The following is a 19,004-nucleotide window of genomic DNA, read 5'->3' as shown; positions in this document are numbered from 1 at the left end:
GTATCTTAATTCACATCCGTACAAGCTACCAGACTTTTTTTTTTTTTTTTTTTTTTTTTTCCTGCTAGGATTTTGCAATTGCTCATGTGAAGTCATTCAAGTCAGTTGGAGATTTTGGGCATATGGGATGAGCACGGGCACACCTTGCACTGCGACAGGGAACGGGGCAGGAAAACACAATCAGGTAGCACTGCTCCTGGGAGACAGAGCGGGAGCAGAGGAAGAAAGATGTCAAGGTAAATTATTAGCTAGAGAAACAGTTGCACTTTTAGCAATTTCCTTCATGCAACAGCATTCGTTTGAGAGAAGAGTGCACAGGGAACATAGGGGTTTTATGGGACCATACTTTAGCAATTGCTAGTGACAAAGCATTTCTAATTGTCTATAGAAATATATGTGAAGGCTGGAAAAATCTCATTGAGGCTTCCTCTCCCATCTAATCCTAAAATGGATTTTTTCTACGGTTGGATGGGATTATGAATTTTAATAAAAATGTTGGAAGCCAATTCCTTTCTGTTTACAGTTATTTGGCTAGTTATTTTGTCCACATATCCTGAATTTGTGAGTCCTATGTTTATCACAAAACTAAGAAAAAAAGATACTATAAAATTCATAGCCAAGTAAATATCCCTTGATACAGAAACCCTTCCCAGAAAAACACTGTGCTGCTGTATTAAGACATGAAAGACTCCAGAAGTATTGTCTGACCACCAGAGGGAGTTCACATTGTTCCACAAACACACTGACAGTGCCGAGAGTGATTTGGGAAAGATAATTAAATTGGAAAAAAGCTAATTAGAAAATAAACAATTATAAAAATCAGAGTGAAAAGTTCCCCTACGTCCATCAGGAAATTACATTTCATAAGAAAAAAAAAAAAAAAAAAAATCAGATAAACAATTACACTTTCAATTCTGAAGCTGTGATAATGAAGCTCCCTACCGTTTTATAGGAGCATTTCTTTGTATATAAAACATGTATTTATCTGAAATTTGTTGCAAGTTTACATTGCAGTCTGATCCTATCTACTACTTATCATTCTGGGCCTTATCTTCAGCTGTGTGTGCCGGTATAAACACACTGGTTTCAATAAAACTTCAATTCTTCCTCTTCTAAACTTCTGGATTTATCCTTGCGGGCTGGTCCCTGGCAGCCTTTCATGTACTTCATGTGGGACTCCCAGCAGATTCAAAGGCCTGCTCTTTGAAGGCAGAGTTCCTGCATTTCACAGGACTGGAGACCAAACACTGGAGGGTGGGAGCAGGGGACAGGAAAAAGCAGTTAGCTGGGTTGGGAACATTGGGTAGGAATTAATTCCTCCTTCTCTTGCAGCAACAGCTACACCTATTTTCCTTTGAAGGGTGTCAGAGCGGTGTGTTACATCTTTAAAAGTCAGGGCGCAGAAGAATACAGAAATAGATTCCAGTTAGAATATTACGCCTTAAAGAATAAGTAACCTGTATGATCCAAACTAAAAACCAATTAAAATCTTTATACCACAGTACACTATCATATATTATGTATACGGCATATACTTAACTGAAAAGCTATTTCAGAAAATGGTTTTAAAAGTTTAAGAATATCACCAGTATGAACAACTCAATACACACAGCTTTATGGGTGTATTAATAAAAGATAATTCCTTTATACACAGAAAGATCAAGCCTTCTGAAAATTTATATAAAAGAAACTAGAATTAAGATATGGGAATTTCCTGTAGATCTCAAAGGGGGAAGTTTTCTGATTTAATATCTCCTTCTTTTTTCATTCCATGTCTGTTTTTGAGCTCCATCTCTAAGCATTAATGATCTTTAGGATACCAAATAAATATTGCCATTAGAAGATGAAAATAATTTCATCTTCTAATGCTATCTGTAGCTTGCAATTTAGTGTTAGAGGGGAAAATAATGGAAAATCCAAAAATAAATTATTTGTTTAACAAGAAGATAGATGTGTTTCTACAGCGACAGAAGGTAGAAAAAGACGCCACCTACAATTCCTCTATTTTAGAATAGTAAATAGAAAGATATCTCCCCCAAAAATAAACCTTGTGAAAGACAATTAACAGCATTTTTTCTTTGATTAAATAGACTCGGAATACCTTTTTTAGGTGTACCTACCCATGACATTTTCTTTTAAATCCCCTGATTATCTGCAATGGTTACCTATTTCCATAACAATTTTCATTTAGAATCAAACAAAAATTGTGATAAATTTGTGAAAGTTCATTTATTCTGTTTTACCTGTTTACTGACATGCAGTGGAGGGAAAATTCACAGTTTTCCTTTATCATATGGTTTTAGGTCTGAGAGTTTTCTATTGAACTTTATTTTTCAAATATTTTACAGACCCTCTCTGATACCTGGTCAACTCTCAGCTCCACAAATATTGATGTAGAATGTATTTTCTCAATTTCCTCGATAGTTTCTCAGAACATGAAACCCACAGAGTAATTTTCAGACCTCCAAAAGAAAATGTTTCCCTGTCCTGAGTTTAACCTATTCCACTACGCTGGCAAATGTTTTTTAAAATACTGCAGTACAATTCATAGCCTCACTCTTGTCCCTACAGTGCCGCTAGTGGAGTCAGAGGGGCTGAGAACAACCCTGTCACAGTGACTGCCTCTTACGGACCCATGTCCTAAAGGGTTCCTTCTTGGATTTTAGCTCTCCCTTCCAGCCACAGAAGTCACATTCCAAGTTTAATGTTCGTGACTCATGATCCCAACACTGTCAGTGCTCAGAGCACTGGGGCCTGTACAATTTCAAATTGTCTAATTGATGGTGAAACAAGGAAGTATTTTAAGCCTTCAAAAGTAGTAAATTATAGCTGGCTGAAGCTTTCTGGAGATTTTCAATGATGGTGGAGATGGCTGAGTCAATGGGAGAACTTTCAGTTCTTTGAATGCACAAACTCTGAGTAGGCATCCAGAACACATCAGAAAATTATTTTTTTAGACCCACATATACACTGTAATGTTTTTAAAGGTCTGTATTAAACTTCAGTGTGTATTTACCAGTTTACTGAAAACTTCAGAAAGATTTGGGCTCTTTTATTCCCAAAAATCTATATCTCAGATAGAAATCTTCAAGAACAGTCTTTGGTAAAGAATTTCCAGCAAATTGTTAGTTTCAGCCCTAAATGACTTACGGTTTTTTAATAGAAGCCTTTCTTTCAAATCTTAGTCAAAATGTTTTGCCAAAATATGATAGAAAAGAATTAACATAGGAATAGGTCAAAGATGCCTCATGGATTGAAACTTAAATCCTAATATTAATCAATGGGATGGCAACATACTGTTACTGTATTTTACGACACAGATGCTGACCACATGGAAAATCAATGCAAGCAGTGCCTCATTTTTCAGTTGCCAGTTTGATTCAGAAATCGCTGATTAGTTCTTCTACAACAAGGTGTTACGAATTATTACTAAGACAATGTTTCTGACAGCTTTACCACGCTTCAAGAAAGCTTATATCATATAGCACTATTGCTCTGTAAAAAGCTCACCACTTTTTCGTTTCCCTGGTATTCTCCCTATATATTCTCCAAGAATATTTGAATTATGCCTCCTTCTGCCCTCACTATGCCTCAGTGCAATGCTGACATGTTTTTGAAGACATTAAAGCCAACTCCAGGGAGGAGAGGGGAGGTTAAGCTGTACACTGCCACAAACCCCTGAATTTGTAGGCTCAATCAGACTGATCTCTGAGGGTCAGCATACGGGCTCAAGAACTGTTCCTCCTCCTTGCCACTAACACACAGGCTCTAAGTGCACCTGTTTCTGGCAAACGAATGAATAGCAGCTTTAATTATGCAGTTTCATGGAAAGCATGTCAAGGTATTGCTTTTTAAGATGCTTTAATGAGATGGAACATAAAACCGGAACCTGGTGTATATGTGACATTATCCGCACCATGAGCATTTGGGTAAGCTGTAGCTAATTACAGATTATGACAGATAGATATATGCAAATAAACCACCAAGCTGGATGGTGCATCAGTGGCTTTCCCTGTTCACACTGAAAGCTTGATCGCTCCTCTGACACAGAATAACCCAAACATTAGAAAGACAAATCAGGAAGAAGTGAAAAACATCCGTCCTGCACGGACCACACTTGGGTTGGATGGCATCCACTGGGCCTTCCCACGCAGCAATAAACACTACCAGAAGCTCTCTTATCGTTCTCTGCTGCACAGCACACCAATAAACATAGGCAGGAAAATCGCACTGCTGCCACTGCTCTTAGATATTAACGTTGTGCTAGCATTTGTGCATGCTAGATAGAAATAACCCTCTCAGCATCATGACAAGTTTTTCCTCAACTCTAATGATAAAAAGTTCTAATATTAAAGTTTTAAAATATCAAAATAATTTTCACTTCATGAAATGTTATTTATATTTCATGTAATTAATATATGTAGGAATGAATGCAGTGAACTTTCCATATGATAAAATTGCCCCTGGGCTCTCCATTAACATCAGCTGGGATGAAGTTCCCCACTCCTGCCTTGCGGAGGAGCTGCATAGCATGGCCCTGAATGTCCCTGCGTGTGGACAAATACAGACCTTCTGTACAGCTAATGCAGACTTGCCATGGCAATGCCTTATGGAATTTCAATTCACTATGATGAAAACTAGCAAAAATAACTGATTAATTGTGTTTTTTTTCCAAATATAAAGATCATATTGCAAGATAAGACATTTCAGCAAATGAAGACATCTGGTTATCAGATGTTCATATTCAAATTTTCTCAATACATGTTGAATGGGTGGCTGTTTTTTTTTTTTTTTTTTTTTTTTTTTAATAGATATAACATTGTTGGACAAATTGTAAACAGGTGATAGAGTACCATCTCAAGACTAAAAATGGCATTTATTTTTCCCCAGAGAAATAATGCTTTAGCAAAATAAAACTGCACATTTATGGGTTGAATTTTCTAGGTACAATTTCACCTGGGAACCAGGGCAAAAATAAGAAGAAACTATTTCAGTATTTTGAATATGGTAAAAATGAATCATTTCAGCTTATTTTTGAAATGCTATTAAATTTGAGCATTTTATGTTATATATTTTATATCTTATGCATTAAAGAAAAAAAAAAAAAGAAAAAAAAACAACAGGACTACACTTCTGTTAAATGCAAACTGAAGATTTCATGATCAAATTTCTCATACTCTTTGGAGAAAGAACAGAGTGGATATGCTTTTTGGAGAGAGAATGGAGGCCAAAAGAGCTCAACGAACCATGTAGGGCAGGATAATATTCAAGCACCCTTTAGATAGAGAACATCACAACATCAGTACATGCCAGCTCCCCACAGAAGGAAGCATTTGGCTAACAACACTGCCACATCACCATCAAGATCCCTAATTACTATTTCCAGAAGTTTATCAAGGTCGACTTGATTTGGCAAGAAGTTTTCCATCAAGGACAGAAGGACTACGAAGAAAATCTAGAGCCCGATCCACCAACTTCCAACCTGGAGAAGAGTTTTATAGGTAAGTAAAGCTAACTTGCAAATAAATCCGTTAAAGACAGAATTTGCATTGGAAACACTGACAAGCTAACCAGCTATAACTGAGGTAGTAGTACAGCTGCTCCAAGGTGATGGTGTTAATTTAGAAAGAGGATATTGCTTCAAATGTGAAGAGTGTTACGAGAGGTGTCTGTAATGCATCATCCCCGTGCTGTCAGTGTCAGGCACACGCAAGTCAGCAAGTGCATCTCCAGCCTTTTTGTCTAGCGGTAAGATACAATTTCAACCAATCAAAGGTAATAAGATAACAACAGTGCTATTCCACTGTACAGCATGACAGCTGTGGTTAATGCTTGCATATTAAATACTGTATCTGAGCGCTAAGCTACTTTAATATCCATTAGGCAGAAACTTGGCACTGGGGCCCAGCTCCCTTTTCCTCTTCCCACAATCTGATGGTGAGCGGGCAGCCTACCCCATCTGTTCTCCTCCATCCATAACCCCACGCCTCTTTCCTCGCTTTGGACCAACACTTGAAACAGAAATTAAAACAAAACAACCTCCCCACACCCATACCTTCAGTAAAAACCAAATATACCCGCATCACCCTGCTTGCTCTCTGTCATCTCAGGCCCAGGCTCTCTGCAGGAGCGAGACATCTCTCTCCCCCCACAAGGAGGCCAGGGCAGAGCTCTCAGAACCAAATCCTCCCCTTCCACCCCCAGCAAACAGCACCGATCCTGCAGCCCTGTGCCGGGCTCCCTGCCCCTGCGATGCCACCGAACCGCTGCCCCCTGCGCTGCTGGGTGTTTAACAAGCAGGCTGGGAGCTGAGCTGGGTACCCACAGCCTGCAATGCAGTTTTCTGATTATTGTGAGGAAAAACACACCAAAATAATGACATCATCTGACTTCAACACCTGGAACACAGAGGCAGCCTGGTGCGAGGGGAGGAAGCAGGCTGCTGCTCAGGGCAGGAGCCATGACAAGCACAGCAAGAGCCGGCCAGGCTCAGGCCATGCTCCTCTCCCCTGGCTGCCAACAAAAACCGCCTTGTCTAGCCATTATTTAAGCACTGCAAACATCCTCAAATCACTGGGTCAATAATTCCTTAAACCCATAAAGATACCTTTAATTTCATTTGCAGATATGTGGAAAACAACCCAAATACTGACACAGCCCCACAGCTCACTTTGTGCCCCGACCTTAGCTGAAACTAAAGCTTGGGATCTTCTGGGGCACATTTATTAAAGAAGAAACTATTCAACCAGAAGTATTCTGTGTAAATGGAAATATTAACGGGGCCAGATGTATGCAATTACCCTAGGCTAGACAACTGATAAAGTACATCAGGGCTACATTTTATTCCAACCCAGTTTAGCTCCTCAGCCAAATTCTGGAAATCACTCTTCTAGCCTTACAACTCTTTCCATGTAAGACTAGGTCCATGCAAGCCTCTGGACTGCTGCCATTGGCAGAGAATACACAACTAAACTTTTGCCTCAGCTGACAATTACCGAGCTCCACAGCTCGAACTTTGCTTTTTGAGATTACTCATTGATATTACTGCCCCAAAAGGAGAAAAAGCATATGTAAGACTACGAAGGTCCATGTGTTCCTTTTGGGCAGGATTCAAAAACAGTCTAAATTTAGCTTGCAGATATCCATGTTATTATCTCTCCTCATTAAAGTTTGTTTGAAAAGTTCTCACTCAACCATTTATCCAGCTTTTTTCATTAATATGCATATATTTCCTTTCATCCATTTAAGAATGTGATAAACAAGCTATGCTTCTCACTGATGAAGAACTGAACACTGGTTTGAAACACCACTTATTTGAAATTCATAAATCGCTCTTCGCATAACTCGTTCTCCCCTTTCAGTCCCTCTCCCCACCTCCGCTGTCACTCAGCGAGCAGCCACCAGCCAGCAGCGCACTCGTGCTCAGTCGTCTGTCGGTCCAACTTTTGTCAAAATGTTCTCTCTTAGTAAGTCTACCAGGAGGTTAAACATGCAGATCAGGGTTTCTATTCAATAGAGCTGCTAATTTCTTAGTTAATAATTAACAAATTTAACACTAATATATTCTGAGTGTGTAATAATCTTGTTCCCTATGTCTATTATGGTTGTTTAAAAAAATAGCAATTCTTCAAGGCCATGTTCACATATAGATGGAAGGGTTAACGAGACAGGGAGTCTCACATTTCTCTACCACCAGAGCAGTTAAGTCAGTGAGACCATCGGGTATAACAGGGTACACTCAGTAAATTTTGAGGCTTTAGCTCTCAGAGTACGTGCAGTGTGACACACAACAGCTCCAGCACACCTCTCCCTCCTTCCCTTCACATACCTAGTTAGCTTGGTGGCAAAGTTCTCCATGGCATAAACCCTGAAAGTAACACCAACATACCTGCAGACCTGGCAGCAAAGCCATTAAATCAAGGCAAGTTTGATCAGACAAAGTTTACATTTACCAGTAACCTGTGCTTTTGGCTCCACGATCTTATGGCATTTGAGTCAGACAAAGGCAGATTTCCCAGACTGCTGAAATGCGCTTTAGTTCAGGCAACATGAGATGTGTTCGGCTTCTACTGACCTAATTAAAATAAATAGTACACTTCTGTGCAGACAACACAATTAAAGCTAGCTACTGTTCTTGGTTCGTTTTCGATATGTCAAGTAGCAGCACGCTGCTGCTATGGAGAGACCTCGCTTTTCACAACCTCTGGCGCAGAACTAATCATTTCACCCACATACAAAGTCATGGCTGGGCTGAGAGCAAAAACGTTCAGAAGACAAATCTCATATAAAACATCTGAAACAAAACAGCTGCAACTGATCCAGACAAAATCCTTTCGAGTTCTTTGTATGTGCACACTACAGCGTTTAACTACTCTCAATGTGTCCTTTGATGGAAAAGCTTTCAGACTCATTTCCATAGCAGATTTGAAATCATGGTAGCAATCAAAGCTGAATTACAACAAATGTGTCATTTGAAGAGAGAATAAATAAATAAATCTGACATATTTGGCCTCTTGGTTTGTCTTTTTCTATATTAATTTCTTCCCTAATTCATTCATCGTTCCAGTAGAGGGAAGAACTAGCTTATTTCACATTAACATACAGCAGATTGGTTCAATCAGTGGTGGTTTGTGAAGGCTACCTCAGTTGTACATTTCCATAGATCCCAAAAGCTTTCTGAGGCATTTACACTTCTCCTGGAACACAAGCATATTTTCAAGTTCCTAGTTATTTTTAAAACATAATTTAATTTCTCTTCCTTTTTTTTTTTTTTTTTCCTCACCTCCCAGACAAGGATACCAGAGAGAATACTGATTACTCTGAGAAACAGACCGATCCTTCTAAGATGAGTGCTTATACAGCATTTCAAAGACAATATGGGTCAGGTAACTTATACACCTTCTTCGCTGTTCACCCAGGCTGGACCACAGTTTGTAGCACACGCTATTTTCTCACTTGTTGTTAAGGTTATAAAGTCCACTGGCTCCAAAAAGAGCTAAAAAATGTGGCCAAGATATGAAGTGGCACAGGAACACAGGCTTGCAAACTAATCTCTCCTCAAGAACCACAGAGCACTTTGGATCAATTTTAAGGAAGTCATAAATATTCCATGAACTTTTCCTCATTAAGCCTTTCTACCAGCCACTATATAACTGAAGAAACATGGAATTACACAAGTTTCACCATTATCTGTACTATTACTTAGGAGACTTTTTTAATTTTTGAGATTTTCTAAGGATATAAGGGTACATTTTTGAATATTGACATGTCTGCCCAAAAGCCCATCCACTTGAGTTCAAGTGACCAACAAGGAGGGAAAACCTGTCAGCCTAGTGACTATGAGAGCGTTATAGATTTACTGGGCAAAGGTGCTAATAGGGTAAGAAAAATAAGATGCTACAATCAATATGTTTCCATGTCTGGAGATAGCATGCCCTGTATGATACAAGTGAGAATCTAAAATAAGGATCAGCACTGTTAAGAAAACTAATGAACATATTGTATTGTTGCTATTAGGACAATAGCAATTTTTGAGAGCAAACAGGCTTCAGCTATAGCAACAGCACTGTGAGCCAATGAAGTCAGAGTGGCGAGATCAATTGCACTTAGTCTAAATTCAGTCTCCCTATATTTTAGATGATTCCTGCAGAATTAGAATGAAGAAAAATATTCAGTGTGACAAATTAAACAATTAAGATTCCCACACAGCACACGTCACGGACTTTTAACAACATTTACTGATTTACTCAAACCTACCAAAACAAAGCAAAACAGACCAAACATAAAAACCCACTACCCTACCATCACTGAAGTCCAGCATAAGAACAGCTAAAACGCTACATCTCTTGCCAGCTCTCCACGTATTCCAGCCAACACATGAAATGCCCTTACACAGTTCCTGCATTGCTACTTTGGCAGGCCTTCAACACAACAGTCACCCTACCCATACTCTGTGCTAGACAGGGAGGCCATAAGAAAGAATCAGATATGCCACACAGTGCCTGCAAAGCACATATGCCCTTTTGGGTAATACTCTCTTGAAAACATTTATCACTTCTGCTGCTAGAAAGCGTGCCACTGTACAACAAGGCAGGCTCTCATCATTTTTTTTTTATTTTTATTTTAACTGTAAGGGCAGAGAGGGCACTAACAGGGCTTAATTGCCCTGAGCAGCCTCACCTGGGACCTTTCATTCTGGCTCAGACCCAAGTTCCCAGCCCCAGCCTGAGCCGTACCATTACAGACCCCACCTGCAGCTCCATCACAGCCATGCCTGTGTCTGGGCTGTGGACCTTGTTGGTGCAGACCCCAACCCAGGCAGTGATGTCCCAGCTTGACCTTCACTTGTCACTGTGAGCACGGAACTGCGTCTGACACTCATCATCATCACTGGATGTGACCCTGACTTGAATTGCTGCCTCATCACTACGGACCCATTTCAGGGTCTGGACTTTTGGTTGCCCCCCCGCTGGCACGGCTGGGGCTGGGCCACATGGGTGCCACGGGTGCCTGCCATGGCACTGCACGTGGTACCCGGTTCCTGCTGCAGCAGGAGCAGCCTGCCCTCCCTGCTCCCTGACTCTTCACTTACAAATTTTCATTTGCTTTCAAGCTGCCAGAAATAAGAACAAACATGAACCTTGGAAGAGCTGTACAAAAAAGTACACGTCTAGATGCACATCTCCTCTCCAACCCCTCCACCCACTGAGGCAGTGTAATACTTCTCTGTTGTATCACCATGTGCGAGTAAATGAATTCCCTGCTAGTCTTATGTCAATGTTTCCTAATGAGAGCTTTGTTTGAGTTTCTCTTTTCAAGTATGTGCAGAATAATGGTTGAAACACAGTGAAATATGTCCCTCATATTCTTTGATGGAAATCATAAACTCTGACTACATAGTGCCAGTGATTTACAGCACTTTCAAAATGCAAAGTAGAATTCATTCTGTGCAAGACACCACTGCAGCTTTCATTTGTTTGTTGCTTTGTTTTTTTTGTTGTTGTTGTCTTTTTTCTCCTTAAAAATGCAATGTACAGATTCCTAAACAATTTATGTAAATAAAATATATATACAAGCTTTTCACCTGGTCATGCAATTATGCAAAAGGAAATGTTAATATTTTATCTATGGCATTCATACTAGCTTAACAAAATCTCTATTCCCTTAAGTGGGAGAATTAATAATTTGGGATCTGAAGAGCACTGGTTTAAGTCTTTAAAAGGATTTATTTCTTATAACATATTGAAAGACTGCTCATCTAAAGTAATCATGGACAAAAGCTAAAATTCATGAATAATGTTTACATTTTTGACAATCTTCTAATGAATCCACATAAATTAGTTTTTCCAAGTTACTGGATAGGATCTTTTTCTGAATTGCTATTGAACAGTCACAGAAAATGACAGAAAGGAAGACTCTCAGTATTCCAACTGGACATTCAATGACAAAAGGTAGTCAAGAGTGTCATTAACAACTGAAAGCCTAGATGTCTTTCAATATTGTCAACCTACCTGAATTTCCTAAGTTCACATTTCATTTAAAAATGAGTCCTTTGCTAGACTTTGTTATGTAATTTATCTCTCAAAACTACAAGGACAGGTGCACAGATCAGGAGTCTTTAAAAGCATACCATTAAAAGCATACCATTAAAAGTTGTCATCAGAACAGAGAAGACTTGTTCATATTTTAGTAGGTAAGACAAGTAAGAATTGTTTGGAAGTATTTCATGGATTCCACAAGAAGTGATTTTACACAGGATCTGGATCAGTGATACTGAGACATGGCTTTACATGAACATAACATTAACAAGTTGTTTTTCAGACTTAAACACTATCCAGGCAATATTAGAGTCCAGATACACAACAAAATGGATATGCATGCAACATCATGCCTTACTTCTAAATACGCCATTTTACACAGGTAACCAGTTACTTCAGTCTATATTCCATACCCAGACATGGCTGTTCATATCATCACATAACTGAAGGAAAAGAAAAATAAATAAAAAATAAAAATAAAAATTAAAAAAAAAAAACATGTATGAAAGTAATGGAAATTAAGTAAAGCAAATGAAATAAAATTGTATCCTAACTTCTTCACTCTCAGTTCGTTACTGTATTTGATGAAGGAAGTCATTTACTTGTAGCCCTAATAATAAGGTTTTGATAGATTAAATGTCTTAAATTTATTACAGGGCTATCTATGCACACCCAGAGAAGATGAATCCTATTTTTAAGATGAAACCTTTTTTTAACTATTAAAGTGAAAGGGAAGTCTGGATAGTTATATTTCTCTCCAAGCCCTCTCAGAAGCCTACATCAAACATATATCCAATGTTATTAGAGGGATAGAAAACGTAAAGAAAGACATTTGTATTCAAATGTAAAAACGTAACTTCAAAGCATACTTCTTCTACAAAGGTGTTTATTAAATAGAGAGAAGAGAGCTCAATGGGTTATTCTTTACTCCAGACCATTCTTTCTCCCTATCCAAACACTTCTGCAGAAACCTTCCAAGCAGTTCATCACATTCTTTTACTAGTTACACTCTACATTCCTCCAGCCATTATGCAGATCTAAACACAATGCTTTCCTGAAAGCTATAGCTGTCACAGAATGCAGAGAAACGGTCTTATTTCCATTTCATTTCTGACAATTTATATCCTGTTTCAAATTTATAACTCCCAATGTTTGTCAACCTTTTTTATTCTTGACAACGTGTCATACAGTACTTTGTCTTCATGCATGAATCAGCCAGTGACCTGCTTGTTCCATGGTAATTTATAGTGATCATACAAAAATTAAGATGTAGAAAATTGAGATTTCTGCTTTAAATTTAATAAGTCAGTTCTTAGGATCAGACCCAGCTCCTAGCTTGCCTTTTTTTTTTTTTTTTTTTTTTTTTTTTTATAGAACAACCATTTTCTATGTTCCTGATAATTTACACGCAGCTCCCCTAAAATGACATGCTAGGACTTTTAAAATACTACACCCTGCAAATATTCAGAGCAGGCATTTTTAAGCATGGTCTTTTTTGTGTAACATTAGACTAGGATATGAAGTGACTTATGATTCAGAGTCAGTTCAGATACACTTCCTTTATTTGTATTTCTTCTTGGCTTTCTCCAAAAGAAACAAATCATTTATGACTATTAACAAAGGGTGGATATCCATAATGCAGTCAATCAGATTGAGCCTTTAGGCTACTTAAAACTGTGTTTGGTTGTACTGTTGAATTCAGACAGCTGCTTCTGTTGATCTGTTCAGAAACCATAGGAGCTGAAAAAATAGAGACCCGGCACAGAAAACAAGATCCCATTTTGGTTATCATTTTGCAAAATTAATGTTGCTTGTGGCATTTCTGACATCTCTACGCTTTATAGATCTATGAAATCTTGTTTCTGATGGCAACCAGAGCTGATGACTGTTGAATCATTATTCACACTTCAGTGGAATCCGATGGGGGTTTTCAGCTTATTTTTAAATGGACTATAATTTATTTGATTTTATGCAGAACAGCGATTCAGCCCACATGGGGTAAATTTTCAAGGTGGTGAGTAGGAGGTACAATGCAAGCACAAATCCTGTTATTTGTTAATAGGATTTGTCTGCATCCTTCTGTTTATTGCTTTGAAAATGCATCACTCTATCTCATTTACAGTGTAATCCTATTGGCAATACCATCAACGGACCCGATCATGTGTATGGCTCTACATACGGCACATGATGTAAAACCTCCTGAGCAGGACGTGACCTTGGGATTAAACTTCCAAGCAACTAACAGATTCCCTTTTCACTCAGACGACCCTACTATTACTGCTCTTCATAAGTGATTTCAAATACTACATTAGTGACAAAGAGGCAGCTAAAAAGCCTCCCTCTAGTGGATGTTTTAATTATTAGAAACATTTTCTTTATACTTTGGGGATATGCTAAAAAAATTTGAATGCTACACTAATACAGATGTTTTCTCCACAATACATTGACGATATAAGTGCCAAGAACATATACAGAGAACATACTCAAAATAAGCTTTTCTTCCACCTCCACTAGCCATTAATTGCAACTTAGGAATTTTTTTATTTTTTATTTTTTATTTTTTACTATCTTCATCCCCCCCATAGTTGCTCTAGTTGCTCTTCTGGATCCCAGGAATTATTTCAATTTTCCTGCTCCTGTGGACAGGTCCACTCCCCTCAAAGGCAGACAGATGACGGTGTAGCTCCTTTCTTGCGTTTCTACCTCCCTAAAAATGCAATTAGGCAAGCCTTTTGATGGAGAAGGAAAAGAGGCAGTATGCATATGGACAGAGAAAAAGGGGCAGAGAGGAGACAAACACAAAACATAGATGTCATGGATTCAAGGCTCCTGGGAATTATTTAGGTGGAATAGGGTTCCCTCATCCACCCACACTGATCTTAAGATGATGGACAATTGGCAATGCCTCTGATATTACTTGAATATGTTATACATCAAGTTCTGAGTTTTATGAGAGCCTCACTCACTGCAGTTATGGTTCATGATCAGATCTCATCTGTCATTTAAAATAAAACTATGATTTTTTAAACCTGTAAGATTGGGGGGATGAGGACTTAATAAGCAACTTAAAAATAAAAATAAAAACTTTGAAAGCTTCATGAATTTATGTTAATGTTATAAGCAATATCAGTCTTAACTACTCGTGGTTGGGATTAATTAATACAGTACCACAAAGCAAACTTTGCAGCAATAATCTGAAAAAAATACTGGGATTTGGTAGCTGAAAGCTCTTTTATTTTTGTTATTATTTTTTAACCATTTAGCAGAATAAAGGTAAGCAAAACAAGAAGGATCTTTGACACTCTGACAGAATTTTTCCTCACTTCTCAGCTTGGCTAACTTCAGTTTGCTATAGAAGCAATAGGAGAGCAATACAGCACACACTGAGATTCGATAATACCACAAATGGACAAATTTCCATTAAATAATTAGAAAATAAAATAAATGTGTTCATACACCTACACAGTAGAGCTTCACTCTGGAGGGGTGCATGTGTTAATGTTAAGGATCTGTCACGTTGTCAACAAACACCAATTAAACTTTTTTTTCTTTCAACAATGTGATACTATTTGTAATAAGAGCACCACCACCAATAAAGCAAGATGACAGTGAGGTTTTGTAGATCCACTTCCAGTGGTGTCGTCTGTGAGTGAGAATAATGAAGCAATATGTATTTTTGGCCAGCTCTGAATTCTTCAGATTCAGAGTATAGAATTCTGTCTTTCACATCCTTCCACATAATTACATGTTATAAAACGAGACTAAAACTTTTTATCATCAAAATTCATAGAAAAGGGTGACTTTATATTAAACAGATTCATAGATGCGTATGCTTTCTAATATTTTTCTGCTGCCCAGAATGGCATTGTTCTCTATTTCTAATTAATATTATATATATAGCCTTTCAGTATTCAGTTCTTATTCTGGAAGTTCTCATCTTGCTGCATTTCTGAAAAGGGAAATCATGTCAGACCTTGGTGCCTCACTACCAAAAAATAAAATAAATAAAATAAAATCATATTTAAATCAAGTTAATGACTTACTCTTGCCATTTTATGCATTTTCTTCCATTACCCTTGGTCCATTGGTTCATCCATTTTTAAAAGGTTTAATTTCCTGTTGGATCATTGACTGAATTTGTAACAGGTTCTCTTTCCATTGTGAGCTTATGAGGCAAATAGCATCATGTTTGCAAGCACAGATGAGTGTGTTCTCTAAAGGCCAGAGCATTTTTGTTTTTGTTCTTGAAGATGTGCTAGTAAATCATTTTCATATACAAGTAAAATGAAATAATTATTACTTCGTATATTTAAGTTATACCACAGCTTTTCATAACCTTTCTCCTGCCTCCCAAAGCAAACTGCTTCTCAGCTATCACAATAATTCCGATGTCCAGCTAGGTATACAAAAAGTATGATGAATTTCATATGTAAAGTGTTGGAAGTGTTTCCAGTAGTTGTTTATAGCCACTGCCACATGCTGCTCTATAGTGACTAATTTAGGACTGCTACCACGGCGTGAGCTGTGCCTTCAAGGGAAATCAGTGCTAATTTCTCTCTTCAATTTTATGTTGTCACAGACCTTCCCTCCACTTCGTCTCAAGTTGAACAATGTGTTTCAGCGATCATGTTACAGCCAAGTTTTTTTTGCTTTCAAACGCAGATTAAAAACTTTAAATATTCTGTGGGACAAAGTCTGTTTTTCAAGGCCACTGAAATAAGTCAGAAGAAATCATGAGACAGTCTTTGCAATGTTGATAGATAGCAGAGTATCAGCTAACTCAGAACACAATCTGTGCCAAGTGAAGAAACAGCAATAAATAATTGTTCTGGACCAGATATAATTTGAACAATAATCCTTATTTATAGGAATTTAGGCCAGATCTACTGAGGATGTGCAATGACTTACCAACTAGATTTCAAAAGCAGGGCTAAGCCTGAAGTGGACAACCATTTACTCTGCATGAACTGGAACACGAAAAGCAGGGGCAGTTAGCATAATCTACCTACAACGTATTTGGCAAAGCTATTCCTGTAACAGCAGCTTCTACCAGTTTTACAGTGACTCACTCAGGACTCACTCATGATCAGGCCTGGTCAGGCCTCATCTGGAGTACTGTGTCCAGTTCTGGGCTCCCCAATACAAAAAAGACAGGGATCTCCTGGAAAGAGCGCAGCAGAGGGCCACAAAAATGATACGGGGCCTGGAGCATCTTCCCTATGAGGAAAGGCTGAGAGACCTGGGTCTGTTCAGCCTTGAGAAAAGAAGTCTGAGAGGGGATCTTATTAATGTTTACAAATACCTTAAGCGTAGGAGACAGAGGGATTTGGACAACCTCTTTTCAGTGGTTTGTGGGGACAGGACAAGGGGCAATGGCCACAAAATGGAGTACAAGCATTTCCACAGTAACATGCAACAGAACTTCTTCACGGTGAGGGTGACAGAGCACTGGAACAGGCTGCCCAGGGAGGTTGTGGATTCTTGTTCTCTGAAGATATTCAAGGCCTGTCTGGATGCCTACCTGGGCAACTTGCTCTAGGGAACCTATTTTGGCAGGGGGGTTGGACCCGATGATCTTCTGAGGTCCCTTCCAACCCCTACAATTCTGTGATTCAGTGATGATCTACTAAAGGACTTACGAAGGTGTTGGGGAAAAAAAAAAAAAAAAAAAAAAAAAAAAAAAAAAATACCATGCAATTTCTCCAGAGTTAAGAATCACACAGGCTTGCACCCTGAGAAAGGCAGGAAAGTTAAACCAAGATGATAAACCAAGTCAAAGTTATATTTTTACATTTGTAGCAGTATACTTATGTTTGAGGCTAAACTCAAAGTATAGATAAGGCCAATTTATCACTATATATATAAACCAGTGTAACACAACACTAATATCTGTGGGTTTTATACACATTAAAGTGTCTAGACATTTTAGGCAGTTTACAGACTCTTTTGACCAAGGTAACTCTGGAACTCAGAAAAAAAAAAAAATAATAATAATAAAAAAAATGACACAAGACCTGCTATATTTCAGGTCACCACTTAATACTAGACACACAGAAAAGATTCATAAGGTACCGCTTTATTCTACAACACTCATAAATATGATTTTGGTAATAACAGCTTTCACCACAGAACTGCAGCATGTCAGACACTGTGCACTGAGCTTTGATAAGAATAAGGTAAATGACATATGGATGGTTAATAACACCTCAGAGAAGTCACAGTCACAAGATTAACACTTTAACAAGTATCTGTTCCCAGTGGGATCACCTCCTGATGACTGAGAAAACACTTCAAGCTGTGACAAGGAGAAGGAAAACTGAGGAATAGAAAAGTTTGTATCCTAGAGCTTTTAACATCAAAATCCATTAGACTTTATTTGTCAGTAGCATTTGTTTTAGGCATGGAAAAACACAAGCCTTTGCCTGCAGCAGTGTAAGGTTTACATAAGGAAAACAGAACTAAAGCCTTCCATCCACCATTTGGATCTTTCTAGAACCTCTGTTCTAGAATTGATCCCCAGCTCCCCAGCACTTGACTTCTGAAAGAGCTTATATACAGCTCCCGTCTTATAAAGCTCACAAGCTATTTGAGTGACCAGCAGCAGAAGGATGAAGATGCCTGCTGAGTACTCAGAATTCTCCTTATCTGTGGCAGGAAGGGAGCCAACAGAAACTTGCTGATGCTGACATTAGCAGATTGACCTGAAAGCCCGCTGCAAACCCCACTGATGCTGTAACACAAATGGAATATCTCTAATTTCTCACAGCCTGTCCAGAGCTCCCTTCCAACCGTTCTTTTGCACTGTACAAAAGATTTCATTTAGTGTTTTTTTTTTTGGGTTGTTGTGGTTTTTTTTGGGGGGGGGGACAGGGGGGGACGGTAAACTTAGGTCAACCGTAATTTCCAAGAAACTATAATATATGCAACTATAACTAGATAAAAATATAGGTTTTATCCAACATTAGTGAAGGAATATAAGGTAAATTTTCACCATTTTAAGGACTTAAGACTTGCACTACTTTTGTGATGCACACTGCTGTAACTTGTTGTTAGGTACACCACATCTCTCCTTATTTGAAACTTCATGCCGAAATTGTCTAGTTTTCAAAAGGTTAACATTTACTGTATGCACACACAGCAATTAAAATAACTAATATGTTCACCTATTATGGTCAAAAAATGGATTGTTGGTAGAGCATGAGCTCTGAGCTTGGCTAAGGAGAGGCAGAACTGCCTGCGCCCTCCCTCCATCAGACACACACACTTGAGCCAGAAACTGATACTGCTGCACCCTCTCCTTTCTATGAAGTTTCAATTAACAGGGCTCACTTGTGAGCTAGAAGGGGGTAGCTGTAAAACTGAATGTTTTCCTGACGCGTTCACTCATCCAATGTGGTCTCCAGACACAGGGGCCACAGCCCCGGCCTAGCTCTCAGCCCAGGCCTTGGAATCCCACCATGCGCTCCG

Source organism: Oxyura jamaicensis, chromosome 12 (assembly GCF_011077185.1).
Source record: "Oxyura jamaicensis isolate SHBP4307 breed ruddy duck chromosome 12, BPBGC_Ojam_1.0, whole genome shotgun sequence".
Taxonomy (NCBI): domain Eukaryota; kingdom Metazoa; phylum Chordata; class Aves; order Anseriformes; family Anatidae; genus Oxyura; species Oxyura jamaicensis.
The sequence above is the reverse complement of the archived record's forward strand: the minus strand, read 5'-3'. Positions refer to the sequence as shown.